Here is a 16,670-nt window from a genome sequence, read left to right as displayed (position 1 = left end):
TCTTGAGCTCTCTGTACCTATGTGCTATGATTTAGAACTAAAATATCCCCCCAAAAGTCATGTGTCAGAGGTGGAGTTTTTGGAAGGTGTTTGGATCACAGAGATGCTGTACTTATCAGGAGACTGATTCATTAATGATTTTAGAGCTGAATGTACTATTAGGAGGTAGGGCCTGGTTGGAAGGGAAGGTATCTTCCTGTCTGTCTGTCTCTCTCTCTCTCTCTCTCTCTCTCTCTCTCTCTCTCTCTCTCTCTCTTTCTCTCTCTCTTGCCTCCTGGCTGCCATGGTGTATGCAGCTTTCCTCAGCCATGCCATTCCAACATGGCATTTCTGCCTTAGAGCTGACTGGTGATAGACTCAAGGTAAATTAAAATAAACTCTCCTCCTTAAATTGTGGGAGTCAAGTATTTTGTCCCAGCTACAGGAAAGCTGTTTAATACCCTTTATTACGTGATCTACAAAATGCATGTACCTACCTCTGGGTAGGTACAGTGGGTAGTGTAAGGGGTAAAGGAGATGCCAGGTCCTCAGAGTTCATGGCACCACTGGGAAGAATAGCTGGGATGCAGTGAAGCCTAAATGCACCCCAGCTAGTATGGCAAAGCAGAACAATCCCAAGGCCCCAAAAATATCCAGAAAAGCCCCACGTCCTCAGGAAAGGAGTAGGCTCTCTCCCCCACTCCCTGCCCCTCTAGCTAGCATGTCTCCTTCTGTCTAATACACACACACAAACACACACATATCACCTAGAGACCAGGTCCTGGACAGAGCCCCAAGGTGGGGAGGGAGCTCCCCCCACACTCCCTCACAGCCCAGTGGTGCAGAGCAGTCAAGTGTGCAAAGATGGACCATGCTAGTCCCTGAGCAACGAGCCAGAGACAACTGGTCCCCAGAGCCCCCAACCCCAAACAATGATACATATTTTCAATTTTCTCAAAGATTATATATGTTTTTCCTCCAGACGTTCATCTTGTGCTTTCTGACCAGGAAAAACTGAAAAATAATAGAATCCAGATGGGGAAGAGATACTCATTTGTCCTGCACAGACTGTGGTGCTGGCAAAAGTCCCCACTCCGGGATGGGAAGCTGCAGAATGAGGCTGGGGCTGGGTGGGGAACTGCATAAGGTGCCCCCAGCCCTGGGACACTGAGTCCCCCATCAGCCTCCTGGCAGCTGGGAATGGGAAAAGCCTGGCTTCTCTCCCCATGGAACCTTGGCTGACTCCCTCCCCACTTGGAGATTCACCTTTCTCATCTGCAAAATGAGGACAATCACTCCTAACCTTGCACTCTACCACTGAGCTGCACCCCTAGCCCAGAACAATCATTCCTGCGGGTGGAGGAGAGATTCAAATAAGCTGCATGTGGGAGGACTTCATGAGACAAGATCCACAGCCTCACTCCCAGGGCTCTAGGTCTTGGGTGAGATCTAAGCAATGAGCCTCTCATCGGTTCTGCAGCTTAGCTGCCAAGTCGCCCTGACTCCACACATTCCTGCTCCACACAGCCAGCACCTTGTCTTGCTTTACATGATGGGCACTCTGGTTCCCAAAGGCCATCAAAGAAGATAAAGGCATGAGCTCTCAGGTATCTATTGCAGAACCCACTACCCCAGGAAGTCCTTCCTAATGTCTAACTCAAATCTATTTTGCTGCAATGTTCTTGCTTACTCTTAATAAGGACTGAGTAAGGTTGATCAGGACTATCATTTCCTGGCAAACAAAACCTTCCTTTACCAGTTTTTTGGGGTTTTTTTTTTTTTTGATGGAAAAAAGATCGCCTAACAAATATAAAAGATATTAGGAAGGGAAAAAAAGATATTGGAGCCTGGAGTTCATAGACTTACGGATACTGACAGTGCGACCTTGGGTAAGTTACCTAACTTCTCTGAGCTCTGATCTCCACAGGGCTGTAAATTCAGCATCACCTTCCTTGAGGGCTGCTGTGAAGTGATGGGAAGCCCTCAGAAAACTGCCATAATCCTCGAAGGCAAGGCAAGGGACGCCTGGGCTTCTCCCCACAGCCCAGCAGCTTTCCGTGTCCCACTGCGCACAATGAGATCTCATCTCCCTGGAGAGGGCTGATCTGCAGGGGAAGAGAAGAGCTGCTCTGTCCCTGCCCTGAGTAATTGGTGGTAATCCTGCAGCCTGGTCTATCGCCTCACTCCCAGCTGCGGAGACGCTGTGGCCTCATCATCTGTCATTAGCTGGGGCTCTTCTGGCGGCTCAATTGTAGAACATGATTTTAATAACCCTGGCAGGAGGGGACCATTCTTCTTTTGTCACTTAACTCTGATTCTGTTGGTGAGAGACAGAGATGCGAAAAGAAAGACAGGCTGACAGGGCAGCAGAGACAGACGAGTGAAAGGGAGCAGGAGACCGAATGGGAAGGCGATGTAGAGACAAAATTGGAAAGGGAGAGTCTCTGCAGGATGAGCAGGGAAAGGCTGGAAAGACAGAGGAGGAGGAAGAGCAGGAGCAGGGCAGCCGGGCGTCCCCTGGGATCCTGGGGGCGTGGTTCTCACTGCTGGTCCCCGCCCACCCCCACTCCTGCTCCATGCTCCACGGCACCCACCTCAGGTTGGCCTGGGCTGCTTGCTGCAGTCACTCAGGCTCAGCTCAGGGCCCTGAGCGGATGGGCCGAGTGCCCCAGTGCCAGGGAGCAGGCAGGAGGGTTCCGGACTTGGGACTTTGCCTCAGAACAGCGATTCTTCCAGGATGTGGTGACAGCCTGATGCAGGGCTTAAAATACATGCAGCCCAGAAGGCATGGGCTGCAGGCCAGCTGTGCCGTAGCTAGTTCAGCAGCCTGGCTGGCCTTACCTCACGGGGCATGTTCATCTGTGTGAAGGGTACTTATTTCACCCCACTGTGGGGTGACCAATGGTAGCTGAGCTCATGGTGCACTGCACCCAATGACACATAGAAATGGAGGACCCTGAAGTGCGCAGGTCATGAAAAACAGCTGGGTGCAGCAAGCCAAGCAGGGTCTGCTCTGTCTCTTCCTCAGCACCACCAAGGGACAGGGACCGTGAGGAGCCACAGCTCTGCTCTGCACGCTGCCTGCATCGGAGCTCATGCTCAGGGCTCTCTGATGGCCTTTCGAGGGTTCATGTTTTTCCTCAGTAATTGTGGGGTTAAGAATGAGCAGGAGGGGCTGGGGATTTAGCTCAGCAGCATAAGCACCTGCCTTGCAAGCAGGCGGTCCTGAGTTCGATCCCCAGTACTGATAAAAAAAAAAAAAAAAAAAAAGAACCAGCAGGAGGCGGGGGCTGTAGCTCAGTGGCGTAAGCACCTGTCTGGCATGTACAAGGTTGTAAATTCAATTGCCACTACCAAAAAAAAAAAAAGAGCAGGAAGACACATGCTGAGGAAAGTGACTTCAAATGTTAGCTCACGAAGCCTCAACTGTGTGACATAAACACGAGACAGACAGGTCATGTCTAGAATGGAAGCAGATATGCTGCGCACATGGGGATGTGGCATTTGATGAACATGCTGTCTCAAGTCAATGGCTGGACAAGTGATTTGGGGACAAGAAAGTAACCACTGGAGAAAAACTGAAACTGAGCCCATCCCCTACACCTTAGGCAAAGATAAATCCCAAACAGCACGTGGTCAAAAGCAAAATATGAAAACATAAAAACACGAGCACAAATCACAGGAGAATGGATTTATGACCTCAGAGTGGGAAGGACTTTGTAAAGTTGACACAAAGTGTTGATAAATTTCCAAACAGAAAACTTTCTGCATGACAAAAAATCATAAAAACAGATTCAAACAATAAATACAAAGCTGGGGGAAATATTGGCAATTTATATGACAGATTAAGCAGAGTAACAACCAAGATCTAAAAGGGCTGTCACATAGCAGTAAGATTGATGGTTGCGTTAAAAATGGGCAAAGGATATAAGTAGTGGAAAAATACATATGACTTTTGAACATTTAAAAAAGTGGTCAGCCGTACTTGTAAATGATAGAAACACATGTTAGCATGGCACCAAAGGTGACATTCTTTCTACCTTCCAGCAGTGGGGGGAAATCCACAGCTGGCAGTGATCTGCAGTTAGGGGAATAGGAGTCACAGTACTAGAACAATCTGAGTTGGTACAGTTCCCATGGAGGTTAATATTGCAGTGTTTCAAAATTATAAGTGTTCATTCTCTTTATCCCAGAAATTTCCCCTAGAAATTTATCCCACAGATATCTGGGCTTTGTGATAACACTTGTATTGGTAAAAGATTTGAAACAACCTAAATGTCCATTAGCGGACATAAATAAATTATATCCAAGCTCTGTCACTCAGTAGAAATAATAAAGAATGAAAAAGTTGTATTTACAGATTTTAAAAGAAAGAAAAAACAACTGGGCAACTGAACGTGGTCTCAGGACAAAAAGGAGCTGGGGCATGGCACGACCTCACACGCAGAGGTCTAAGGCCTGGCTCTGGCGTCTTCGGACATCCATCCCATTGGATGCCACCACAGAGGCAGAACGGGGGTTGCAAAAGGAAAAGGGTCAGGCACAGTTAGGGGCTACAGTCCAGCCTCCCACCCCCACCCCCACCCGCGGCTGGGGCAAAGGCGAGTCAAATTACAGAGCCAAAATTTGAGACTGCAAAGCTGGGGGCTCAGCGCCACCTGCTGGCCACTAGGGGAGAAACTCGGCACCAGAGATGATTTCTCAACTCTGGGAAAGACCTCTGGGGCTAGGCCCAGAAAGGTATTAGATGGGATGCCTGGGTCCCTATTTCAAGGTCCACTAAAATCTTCTACATGGAGGAAAGTGGTAATCAGACTGATGATTACAGCAGTTGACGCTCAATCAATTAGTTTGTATATTTCCTTCCAAGCCTCAGGGTCAGAGCCCAGCACTAAAATAAGAAAATCCCCTACAGTTTGTCTAAAAGACATTTCTGACAATGCACCATGCGTGTACCACGGTTACCCACTGATTGATGTGCTTTGAAATTTTATTGTGGTTGTTTTTGTTCTTCTTTTTTCTTTCTTTCTTTTTGTGTTTGAGTAAAATGGATTTGAAAAAAAAAAAGAATTTACCTGAAGTTACAGATTTTGTAAGTGATAAAGATCTGAACCTGGGGAATCTGACTTCAGAGACACATATTGTTGGAATGCATAAGAAAGGAAAAGTCCATTTCTGTGGACTTGGGGGCTTGGAGGAGAGGGAATCACCTGCTTCCTGAATTGGAGCCCCAATTCTCTTATACTTTTTTTCTTTTTTTTTAGCCAGGAATTAAACTCAAGACCTTGCACCTGCCGGGCAGGCATTGTGCCACTGAGCTATATTCCCAGCCCTGAGCCCCGATTCTTGTAGAATGGAAAAGCCAGAAGCAGAACCCAGAGGGCAAGATGAGTCTGCCACCCAGGAAACGCACAGCCCTGGTCTACAATTGGGGAAGAGCCTGGGAGGGTGGGGGTACTGATGGGGCCCTGCGCGGAAAAAGAACCCCTTCATGACTCATTCACTAGTTCCTCCAAGGGCCAGTTCCTGGTCAGGGTTGTTCTCAGCTGGTGACTGTAAATCTTGTCTTTTTGGGGCTTTTGCTGTGTTTGCTGTGAAGTGGGAGTGAGGAGGAGGAGGAGGTGTTCTGGCCCCAGGGCTCATAGCCCAAAAGGGCCACCTCAAATTTCTGCTTTCTCATGTTCAGGAGGAAGCTAAGTTGTTCTGAGATAATTCCTCTTTCCCGGGAATTGCCTCCCAGTCCGGCAGTGAGCTCAGAACCCAGACATGATGTCTATCAGAACTAAGGTTTGAGGAGCAGCCAACTGGTAGGGCCTCAACTTGGAAAGCCAATGTTCATGGCCTTCAGAGCTATGAATTCTAGTCTCTGGGACTGAGGAGTTTCTAGGGGAGGCTGTCCCAAAACCTAGGCAATTTCCAACATTAGCCTGAAGGCTAGGTATATTGCTGGCTGAGGCCTGAAACCTCAGGCTCAGACTCTATAGGAGGCCTTGGCCTTATAGACCGGCCCCAGAGCTCCAAAGACTCAGATACATGCCTTCACAATTCAGGGAGCTCTTTGGGTGTCCTGCTGCCCTGACTCCTTCCTGTCCCCCAGAAACTACTCATTCCCTGACTCTCTCTGAAAGCTTTTATGAACCAGGGCATTGTGTGTGATGTGAGGGTTTCCCTTCAGAAAATTCCATCTGGGAGTGGCCACTAGCCTCACACTTAGGTACCTGAGATCATGGTTGTTTCCTCCTCCCATCAGGCTGAAAATGTGTCCCATGTCATATTCCTCTGTTCACATCCAATTAATGTTGCAGTCCTATTGATTGTCCCCCACCCCTTGAAATCTCAAGTCCATGTTTTCCATATCACTCTGGACTGGGCTACCCACCAAACACCTTTGCACCACTACCTTAATAACCTTTTGACAGATATGCCCCCTCTGTAGTATAAATGACAGCTCCATGCACCCCTGCTTGAAATCATCCTGGAAGATCATATGCCCATGGTACAAACCAAACAGGGCCCAGGAAGAGAGACAGGCTCAGAATCAAGAACACCATCTCCAACCCCAACTCCATAAGCAACTGGCTGATTCAGAGGACAGGCTGAGTTGATAGCAACTGAAGGCCAAAAACCAACTAAACGCTTGTATTATTTGATTGACTTTGCAGGCCTAAGGCCAGTAGTCTGAGCATCTATTAGGAAGATAATAGTACACAATATAGCAAATATGGGGGGTTTCCTTCTGTCTTGTTTTTGAAATCCAATATTGTTCTGCTTTGTTTTGTTCCAATTTATTGTTTTGTTTTATTCAGTGTTCTGTTTTGGTTGGTTTTATTCTGTTTTGTTTTATTTGGTCTTACTATGTCTGATGGCATGGACAACTATTTTGAAGATAAGACGTGGTATTCTACTTTGAAGTTTTGTACCACTTTCACTGTATTGTTTGATTGGCTTTATTCTGTTTTTTTTTTTTTTTAGGTTTCATTCTCCTTAAAATAAAAATTTAAAAAAATCATATGCCCATGGTATGTAAGGAGCCTGCATGCTATAGTATGGTCGTCCCTTACCAGGGAGAAGAGCACCCCAGTAAAGCACCCTGGACATGGTATAGAGGTTGCTTTTCTGATCCCAGGCATTGGAAGGATGCTCCAATGTCTTAGGGATACCTACAAGCAGTGCTGTCTATAATCTGCCCTCAGGAGTCAGGCCCAAGGCTCTCAGCCATCAACCCCTTCCCTCCAGCTTCTTCTCTTCTGTGTGGCTCTGTATGTCTGTGCGGCATCTGTGTGACTCTGAGATTTGTCTGCCCACAGAACCCTTCTTTACTGTTCCTGTGCTCTGAAGCAGGTAATACTCTGCACCCTGCAAGAAAGTTCAGTGCTTATCCCATGGGCCTCTAGGGAAAGATGTGCAAGGATGCTTGTCCAGCCTGCATATCAGAGTTTCTCATCTCAGCTGAGGAGCTCCAAACACTGCACCTTAAAAAAGAGGACAAAGAGGCTGGGGATTTAGCTCAGTGGCATAAGTACCTGCCTTGCAAGCAGGCGGTCGTGAGTTCGATCCCCGGTACTGATAAAAATGAAAAAGACAAAAAAAATTTAAAAAAAAAAAAAAAGAGGACAGAGTAGTCTGGCCACTCTGCCTAGAAGGTTGGGAAAGAGCTTGGTCTTTTTTTTTTTTTTTTTTTTTTTTTTTTTTTGACTCTTGGTCTAGATGATTTTCTTCATTCCCCCAGGTCCTCCATTGTGTGGACAGATCCTCTTCTGCCAGACAAAATTCTCTCTTCTTTCCAGGCCACCAGGAAGTTAAGAGCTAGTGCACGAGCAGCCTGAAAAGCCACTGTTCCCATAGTTCAACCTTGATTCTCACGGTCTAACCTTACACCCTCTGATCCCTAGAGAGCAAGGGCCACAGTCCGCTGGTTCTGTCTAGGGAAATCCCCATTCTTTATGATGGGCTTAGCCTCCTTGAGCCAGCTGCTGCTCATCTGCTGAGTAGTCTGTCCCTTTTCCTGTGAGTCACCCCAACCTACCCTAACCCCTTCTATCTGCCTTTGAATGTAAGCAAAATCCCCAATCTCTTCCACCATGAGCTGAGAATCAACCTCCAGTTCTGCTCTGTGCTTCCTGAACAACCCTTATGCCCACTGCTGGAGCAGCTGGCACCACCTGCGCACATCCTTTTTAGACCATGGATTCTGAAAGCCAGTCAATGAGTCCCTTCTCTGACTCCCAGAGTCAGCATCTTTGTTGAGGAGTGGCAGAAGATGAATCATATACAGCAGCTCATGGGGACACAGACAGAATAGTGCAGGAGTTAAGCACACAGACCCTACAGGGAGGCCACCTGAGTTCTGATTCTGGCCCGGCCACTTTCTGGCTGTGTCACCTCAACTCAGTCACTTGTGCTATCTTGTCCATCAATAAAATGGAGATGCCTCTTGTAACTGCTTTACAGATTGTTACAAAGAATGAATGATTTATTGTGAACCATTCTCAAAAAATGATCATAATAGAATAAAAATTTTGCTATCTCTCTCTTACGCTTTTCAAAATTGCCGTATCACTCATCTGCTTGAGGGCATAGTAGACTAATGACACCTATGTTCATGTTAACAAGTCAGTTCACTTATTCTAAGTGACTCAAAGCAAATGATTAGTTAATTGAAATATAATCAATAATATTGTTCCAGGTATTAAAATATAAATCTGTTTTTCCTAAGGGAAAAAAAAGAATGAATGACTTAATATACAGGTTATGCTTAGTAGGAGTAGTGACAAGAACACTGCAAGCAATACATGCACATTACATGAATCAAAAGTGCTACAAGTTCATCCCACTGTCCTTTTTGTTCAAGTCAAGATGCCCTTAATGTATTCATCCAGCTTCCATTAAACTGTCCCATATACACATGTGCCTTTCCCTCAGATAAAACCTACATGTCCAGCCTCCCTTGCAGCTAGTTTTGGCCATGGCTTTATACTCTGGCTGAGTGTTGTGTGGCAACTTCTGGGACTTATTTAAAAGAAACTGGGAAAAATAATAAAAAATAAAATAAACCTGGAACTTGCTGATTACACCCATTTCTTGTATTCTCCAACCTGCTTTCTAAACCAAAGTGCTGCCATCTTGGACAATGAGAAGAAAGCCACACTTTAAGAATGGGAACAGCAGGCTGGAAGGGGCTTATGCCCATGAACACTCAAGCCCCTCACCAACCCTAGGCAGTTCATCAGGACTTCTGCATGACAGAGATAAAAGTGCTTTCCTTGTTTAAACCCCAAAGAAAAATACTCTCCCAGTTGCCAGGGAGGCAGGAAGAGCAGCCCCAGACTTCAGCATTCCAGCCAGCAAAGCATTTCTTTAAAAAATAAAAATAAAACCTCAACTCAAGTCCATTCCAACAGGAAACTCACATACAGAAGGGTGACTGCCACATCCCTGAGGCCACTGCAAGATGCCCTCTGATCCCCCACAAGATAAGTCAGGGCATCCCTCCCAACGCTGCTTCTGAGTCTCAGAAGGAAAAAAATGGTAAATATCTAAACTTGTAAGACTCCTTGTCTCAAGAATCTCAAATTCCCTGTGTACCTTCTTCCGTTAGAAGCCAGGTTTCCCATTTGTATTTGACATCATCCTCTGCCATCAGGGACCATAATAACCGAGCCTGAACTAGCTGGAATTCTGTTCCTCTTCAGGTGGCCAAAGTTTTCTGCAGGCCTCTAAGTCAAGGGATGGTATTTGAGGCAACCCTATTGTTCCTACCACATTTGGCAGTCATGGCTACCTTCCTCCCCTCTAGTCAGTACCGTCAGCCAGGGCCTTGATCTACCCATGAGTCCTTCCTCTCCTTAGTATATAAGAGAACAAGGATACTGCCTCACCAGCTCCCAAATAGTCTCTCAAGAAGCCATTTACCCTGGGGATAGCATTTGTGGTCCATGGACAAAACCAACACACACAGGCTGAATCCTCATTCCTGCACCTGTCCTGACATGTATGAGAGTCCAGGAGCTTGCAGGATTAGGGGCTGACCTCTGTCAGGCTGCCCATCATGAGAGTGGAACCATCAGTCTTCCTCATCCATGTATTTTAGTCCTAGTTGAATCTGATCCACACTTTCTGTGTTAGCTGCTCGGCCTCCTGGAAGACACTCACAGTGGTTCCCCCAGGCACTCAGAACTCTGCAGCCACTTGGCAGGGTGCCTGTGGGGAGGTTCTGTCTCTCTGTTACTGGTGCCAGACTTGGGCTACTAATGTACCTGTAGCAAGTGAGAGGGTGGATGCCCCCATTATCTGGACCCATCCACAAAACCATGGTAATGCAACTCTTTCTACAATCCTGTATTCTGCCCCTTAGCACCCCCAGCTCTAACAGCCACCGCTGCCTGTCCCCTCTACCCATTCAAACTGGCTTCTGGTTCAGACAGAAGACTGAGATAGGGAGGGGCTGTGACATTGTGCATGCTGGGCTGGCCATGGGGACTCAATCCATCAGGCTCAGGGCTGAGAGACAGTCAGAACAGTCCAAAGTGTCATTAGAAGCTGGAAGATTTATTGTGTGATAGGAGATGCCACACAAACCTTTGTGACCTGGAGCCTCATGGGGTTTTATATGAAGGGTGTCAGGCTACTGACACCAGAAACCTACCCAGAGATCCAATGAGAAGTCAGGAAAAGCAGATGACAAACTCCTCCCCATTTAAAAAGATCCTCTTTTAATCAGGGTTATCTCATTTCTGGGTGATAGAGAAAGATTTGACACATTAATTCAGAACTGGCCAAACAGGGAGAGCCCAGCACCAGACCACTCCCCGATAAATCATTCCTCTCTATTTCCCTCCCATACATTTCCTCCTAATTTCCCTCCTGGCACTGAAGACACATTAGGGGAGAGTTGAGGATATTTTCTGTTTTCTCCTTCAATGCCCAATGTATTGCTTGTCTTAACTTCATTTATGGGATCATATGTCTTGTAGGAGATTTTTATTTTTATGAGGTCAGACCTAACTGTTTGTCTTTATGGCTTCTGAGCTTCAAGTCTTTCTTAGAAAGGTCTTCTCAGTCCTAAGGAGACATTTCTCAATAAACATCATTCCAAGGCTAGAGGAGATAGTTGAACCCTGCCTGGGGCAGATGGGTTCTACTATCAAGATTCTAGCGAGGCCTGCCCACGAGCATCCTGGAGCTGGCAGTATGTTTCAGGGGCCCCCGCAATGATGATTTAGTGATTGCACAAAACCACTCTGCGCTCTTCTTTTCAAAAGTCTTTTTATTATGGAAAATTTCAAACTGACAAGCCCTGATCTCTTTTATCATCTCTGTGTCCACAACTTTTTGGATGGATTCTGGACTCTCCACCTCATATTCCTCATCCCCAGAGCTTTTGTTTGATGCAAGGGGCTCCCCTTTCCCCTGTTGGCAAAAGCACCTGTCTCCCCGCTCCCTGGCCTGCCCTCTCCCTCCTTGACCAGGGCTGGCACTGGTGGCCACTGATCAGCGCTTGCCTATGTCACCTGCTCCTTATTAAAGGCTTTTTTCTCCATCTTCATCCTCTTTGGCTCCTTTCCAGAGCTCTAGGAACTGAATTTATGAATGCACCAAATCAAGCCCAGAGGGAACCTCAACTAGTCACCAGTTGCCAAGCTTATCAGCCAAAGGCAGGGTTTCTGTGTGACATTTGCCAGAGAGTGCAGAGTGGGTAAAGGCAGAAGCGGATTTGTACCAGCATGATCTGGCTGAAGAACTTATGCCCAAAATAGCGGTGGTCATAGATCTAAAACCCATCTGGGCTTCGTCTTTTTCCAAAAAGGATGCACAATGGTTTTACAAGAAAGATTCGTTAATTTGACATTCTTGCTACTCCAGACAAAAAAAATAGCGATCTTAGGGTTGCCGTAGATGCTGTGATTAATCCTGAAATTTTTTACCTTGAGCTTCCTGGAAGACAGGACAAAAAATGAAACTAACTTCTAACACTATCAGAAAAGAGGAAACAGATTAGTTCCTTGGTAGAGACAAATATTTCCAGAAATGAATCTTGAAATAGGCTTCTCAAGGATGTGGTGTGACAACAAAATCTTCTAAGTAATCTTAGAGAGGATGGAGAGGATGAGAGGGCAAGAGAGGATGGAGAAGCTTCAATATAAGCAGAGAGAGGACTGAGTCAGGCAACCATGGAGGCCATGTGCAGATTTCCTTTTGCATAGAGCATAGAAAAACTAGAATATCCACCCTTACCTTGGTTTTATTTTCTCTTTTGAAAGCAGAAGTCCAAAGTTGGTTTTCTTTTGGTCTTTTTTCTTTTTTGGGGGGGTGAGGGTGGGGGGTGTCACAGGAGATTGAACCCAAGGCCTTTGCACTGACCTACATCCACAGCTCTATTTTATTTTATTTTATTTTATTTTATTTTATTTTATTTTATTTTATCCCTTTTCGGTTTTTTTGTTTGTTTGTTCTGGTTGGTTTGGGTGTTTTGTTTTTGTTTTGTTTTTGGTACAGTGGATGGAACTCATGATCTCACGCTTGCCAGGCAGGCACTATCCCTCTGAGCTAAACCCCCAGCCTCTAGTGTTTTCATTTTGAAACAGAGTCTCACTAAATTGTCCGGGTTGCCTCCTGCCTCAGTCAGCCAGAATTGTGGTATTACAAGCACTTGCCAGCATGCTTACAGTTGATTTTCTGACAGATCTCACAGTACTGCAGGATGAAGGCGCACAGAGCTCCGGGCTATAGAACTCGAGATGGAACAAGAGGGAAGTTCCCGGGTGAAAGCTGTACACACCCTCCTTCATCAGATATCTACTAAGTATCTCTTTTATGCCAGTCTTGAGCTAGGTAGAAAGGGAATCAATGAAATAAATAACACAAGTCTCTGAACCTAAACGAATCCAAATATTACCAGGAAAAAAATAGACTTTTTTGAGGACCTAGTATATATTGAGCACAGAGATGAGCGCTTTCCATCTAGTCTGTCATTTAATATTTCCAAAGAGCCTAGATCATAAGTGTTACTACTATTAATTACAGCATAGGTCAGATGGTAAACAAATTCTCTCTAGAGGACACCTCTACACAGCAGGCACTCAGGAGTTCCAAAGAATATATATATAAAGCATAACCTTAAAAAAAAGTCACTAGGCAAAGAGGTGATTTTTAGGAGGTAAAATAAAAATGCAATTGATTTAGAGCTCTAAGAATGATAAATTGACATTACTATGTTATAGCATATGAAATAGCTCTGAATGCATTTTTGTTTTATTTTGTTTTTTGAGATAAAGACTACCTATGTCATTCAGATTAGCCTTAAACTCACTATGTAGCCCGGGCTGGCCTCGAACTCATGGCGACTCTCCTGCCTCGGCTACCCAGGCTCTGAGATTGCAAGCATGTGCTGCTACATCCAGCAATAACTGAAGTTTTTAAAGAAGTAAAAGATGAAATTGGAAAGCGATCAAGTAAGAAAGAATTTTTAACAAGTCTAATCAGATATTAAAAAGAATAAAATAGAGCTTTTAGAAACAAAAATGAAAGCTGTTGAAGTTGAAAATTCAGCAAATGGATTAAATGAACGTAACAGACAGCACGGATGAGATAGAATGATCTGGGAGACAGAGGTAAAGAAATGATACAGATTTCAGCCCAGAGACAAGCCAACGAGAAACGTCTGAGACAGTGAGAAATATGAGCAATACAATGAAGGTTCCAGAAGGAGAATAAAGAGAGAGGAAAAAGAGGAGCAACATTTGAAGAGACAGAAGCCGAGAGCTTTTGAGAACTGATGAAAAACACGAGTTCACAGATACTGGGAGTGTATAAGAGTTACCTAACAAGATAAATGAAAGGAAATCAGCAACTAGTCACAGCGAAGTGACACTGCCCAACACCAAAGAGATCTTAAAAGCAGCGACATAAGAAACACACACAACTACAAAAGAGGGATAATTGGACATTCCTCCTCAAAAGCACCACTGAAAGCCAGCAGACAGGGAGCATCTTCAAAGCTCCAAGAGGAAATAACTGTCAACCCGGAATTGTGAATCTAGCGCAACTCTGGCAAGGAGGATGGTGATGGAGCTACCTGTATTGTTTCAGGTAAAGAAAACCAGAAAGAGTTTATCAACAGCAAATCTCCACAAAAGAAAGCTCTGAAGAATGTGCGGTAAGGAAAAGGGAAGTTACCCCAGAAAAAAGGACTGTGTGCAGACGGAATGGTGAGCAAAGAAATGAATAAGCACATAGATAAATGCATTTGATATTGTGTACAATAATGATAACCTGTGGAAGGACACACAACTGAAATATTGCACCAAAAAAATTATACAAATCTGTAGCCAAAGATCAAAGTCAAAGGAATCAAAAGTCTTTGTATTTGGGGGGAAGAGTACTAATAATTTTAGACTTCATTGGGAATGCAGGATAGAATTTCAAAAGCAATCACTGGAAAAATGAACTCCAAGTATACAAATTCCAAGTCAAAAAAAAGGAGGATAAAACAGAATAAGAAAATTAACAAACTCAATAAATCCAAAGGGAGGAAGAACAATAAAGTAGTAAGAAAAAAACATAGGGGGAGAAAAATAGAGGAAGAAAAATAATAAAAAATAAATCAAAATGTATCAATACACTTAATGTCACAATACACTTAAGAATTCTTGCCAGGCATGGTAGTACACACCTGTCATCTCAGCACTCAAGCGGCTGAGACAGGAGGACTCATTGCAAATTTGAGACCAGCCTGGGCTACAAAGTGAGTTCAAGGCCAGCCTGAACTGCGTGGTGAGACCCAGTCAAAAAAAAAAAAAATATATATATATATATATATATATATATATATATATATATGATGTATCATTAGATTAGATTCTTCTTTTCTAGTACTAGGGATTGAACCTATTCTCACTAAGCTACATCCATAACCACTTTTTAAGTAATTCTAACTGATCATATACTAGGTTGTAAAGCAAGTCTCAATCCAAAGAATCATCATCAGGCCAGGTGTAGTGATGCACACCTATAATCTCAGCACTTGAGAGGACCACCACGAGTTCAAGGCCTGACCTGGACTACATAGCAAGACCCTGACTCAAACAAACAAAAAAAAAACAGCTGTGAAACTTAGTGGAAGCTTAAAAGTTGATCTTATCTAAGCAGAGTATCTAAGTAAGTAGGGTAGTGTATCTAAGTACTGTTACCAGAGGCTGGAAATGTTAAGGATAAGGGTAGAGAAGGTTGGTTAATGTGAACAAAAACAGCTAAGATTAAATCTAGTGTTTAAGGGCACAGTAGAGCAACTATTATTAACATACATTTATTGTCTATTTAAAAGTAGCTAGTAGCATCCTCCTGAACAACCAGTGGGTCACACATGGTATAACAGAAGAAATTAGACAGTTTCTAATGCCAGTACAACACACTGGAACGCACATGACACAATGAAAGCAGTCCAATAAGGGGAATTTATAGCAATTAAGACCCAAAACAAGAAAACAGAGCAAGCTCAAATATACAACCTAATGTCGAACCTCAAGCTTCTAGAAAAAGAAGAGCAAGTCAGGCCCAAAGCAGTGAATGCCTGCACAATGGAGCACTACTCAGCCATAAAGAAGGATAAACTGGAGCCATTTCTAGGTAAATAGATGCACCTTGAGACCATAATTGTAGGTGAAATAAATCAGACACACGTGTAAATACCACATTGTTTCTCTGTTTTGAGAAACTGAAAGTCTAACTAAGGATCAAAATGTATAATATGTGAAAAAGAAAGAAAATGTTCACATGGGAAGGGGAATCAAGGAAGGTGGGAAGGGGAAAGGAAAAAGGAAAAGAAAGAATGAAAAATGAAACAAACCTTATGTAAATGAGAGCAGGAGTCGAAGGGAGGGAAATGTGAAAAAAAGAATCAAGATATATCATGTACTGGTACAAGTGCAATATAATGAATATGAGGACAGGTATATCTAAAACATAAACATAAACTGAACTAATTAAAAATATAAAGTGAAAGTTAGAATAAAGAAATTTGAACATTCACAACACAAAAGTTTGAGGCCAACTCAGGGAAGTTAACAACTTAATGAGACCCTTAATGAGAGACATGGTCCTTGCACTACTTCTAAGATAACAATATGTAATTTATCAACTAGTGATTTCTTATTGTTTTGGGGTTTTGTTTTTTTTTTTTTGTCTTTTTCCTTTTTATCAGTACCAGGGATCAAACTCATGACTGCCTGCTTGCAAGGCAGGCGCTTATGCTGCTGAACTAAATTCCCAGCCCTTTTATTGTTTTGTGGTTTTTTTTTTGATTCTGTATTATTTCTACCCATTTTTTGTTTTGATTTTTTTCTCTAAATTAAAAAAAGAAAAACAATGAGAGACATGGCCCTATCTCAAAATAAAAAAAAAAGGGCTGGGATGTAGCTCAGTACCTATAAATATGTAAACTCATTATGTGTCAATTTAAAATAAATTTAAAGCTGAGAGAGCCTAAGTAGTACTTCTGCTAAAATGTAAAGCCTTGAAAATTTAGCAAAAACATTAATAAGCTAAACTCCAACTTAAGAAGTTATATTTTTACAAAAAGACAAAATAAACCCAAAGGAAGTAATAATCCAGCTAAGAAGAAAATTATTAAATCAAAGCAAAGAGTCAGTAAAAAAAAAATCAACAAAGTAAAAAATTGGTTTCTGGAAAAAACT

Source organism: Cavia porcellus, unplaced genomic scaffold (assembly GCF_034190915.1).
Source record: "Cavia porcellus strain 051 isolate PalLab524CR breed Dunkin Hartley unplaced genomic scaffold, mCavPor4.1 scaffold_25, whole genome shotgun sequence".
In the NCBI taxonomy this organism is placed as follows: domain Eukaryota; kingdom Metazoa; phylum Chordata; class Mammalia; order Rodentia; family Caviidae; genus Cavia; species Cavia porcellus.
Note: the sequence above shows the minus strand (reverse complement) of the source record.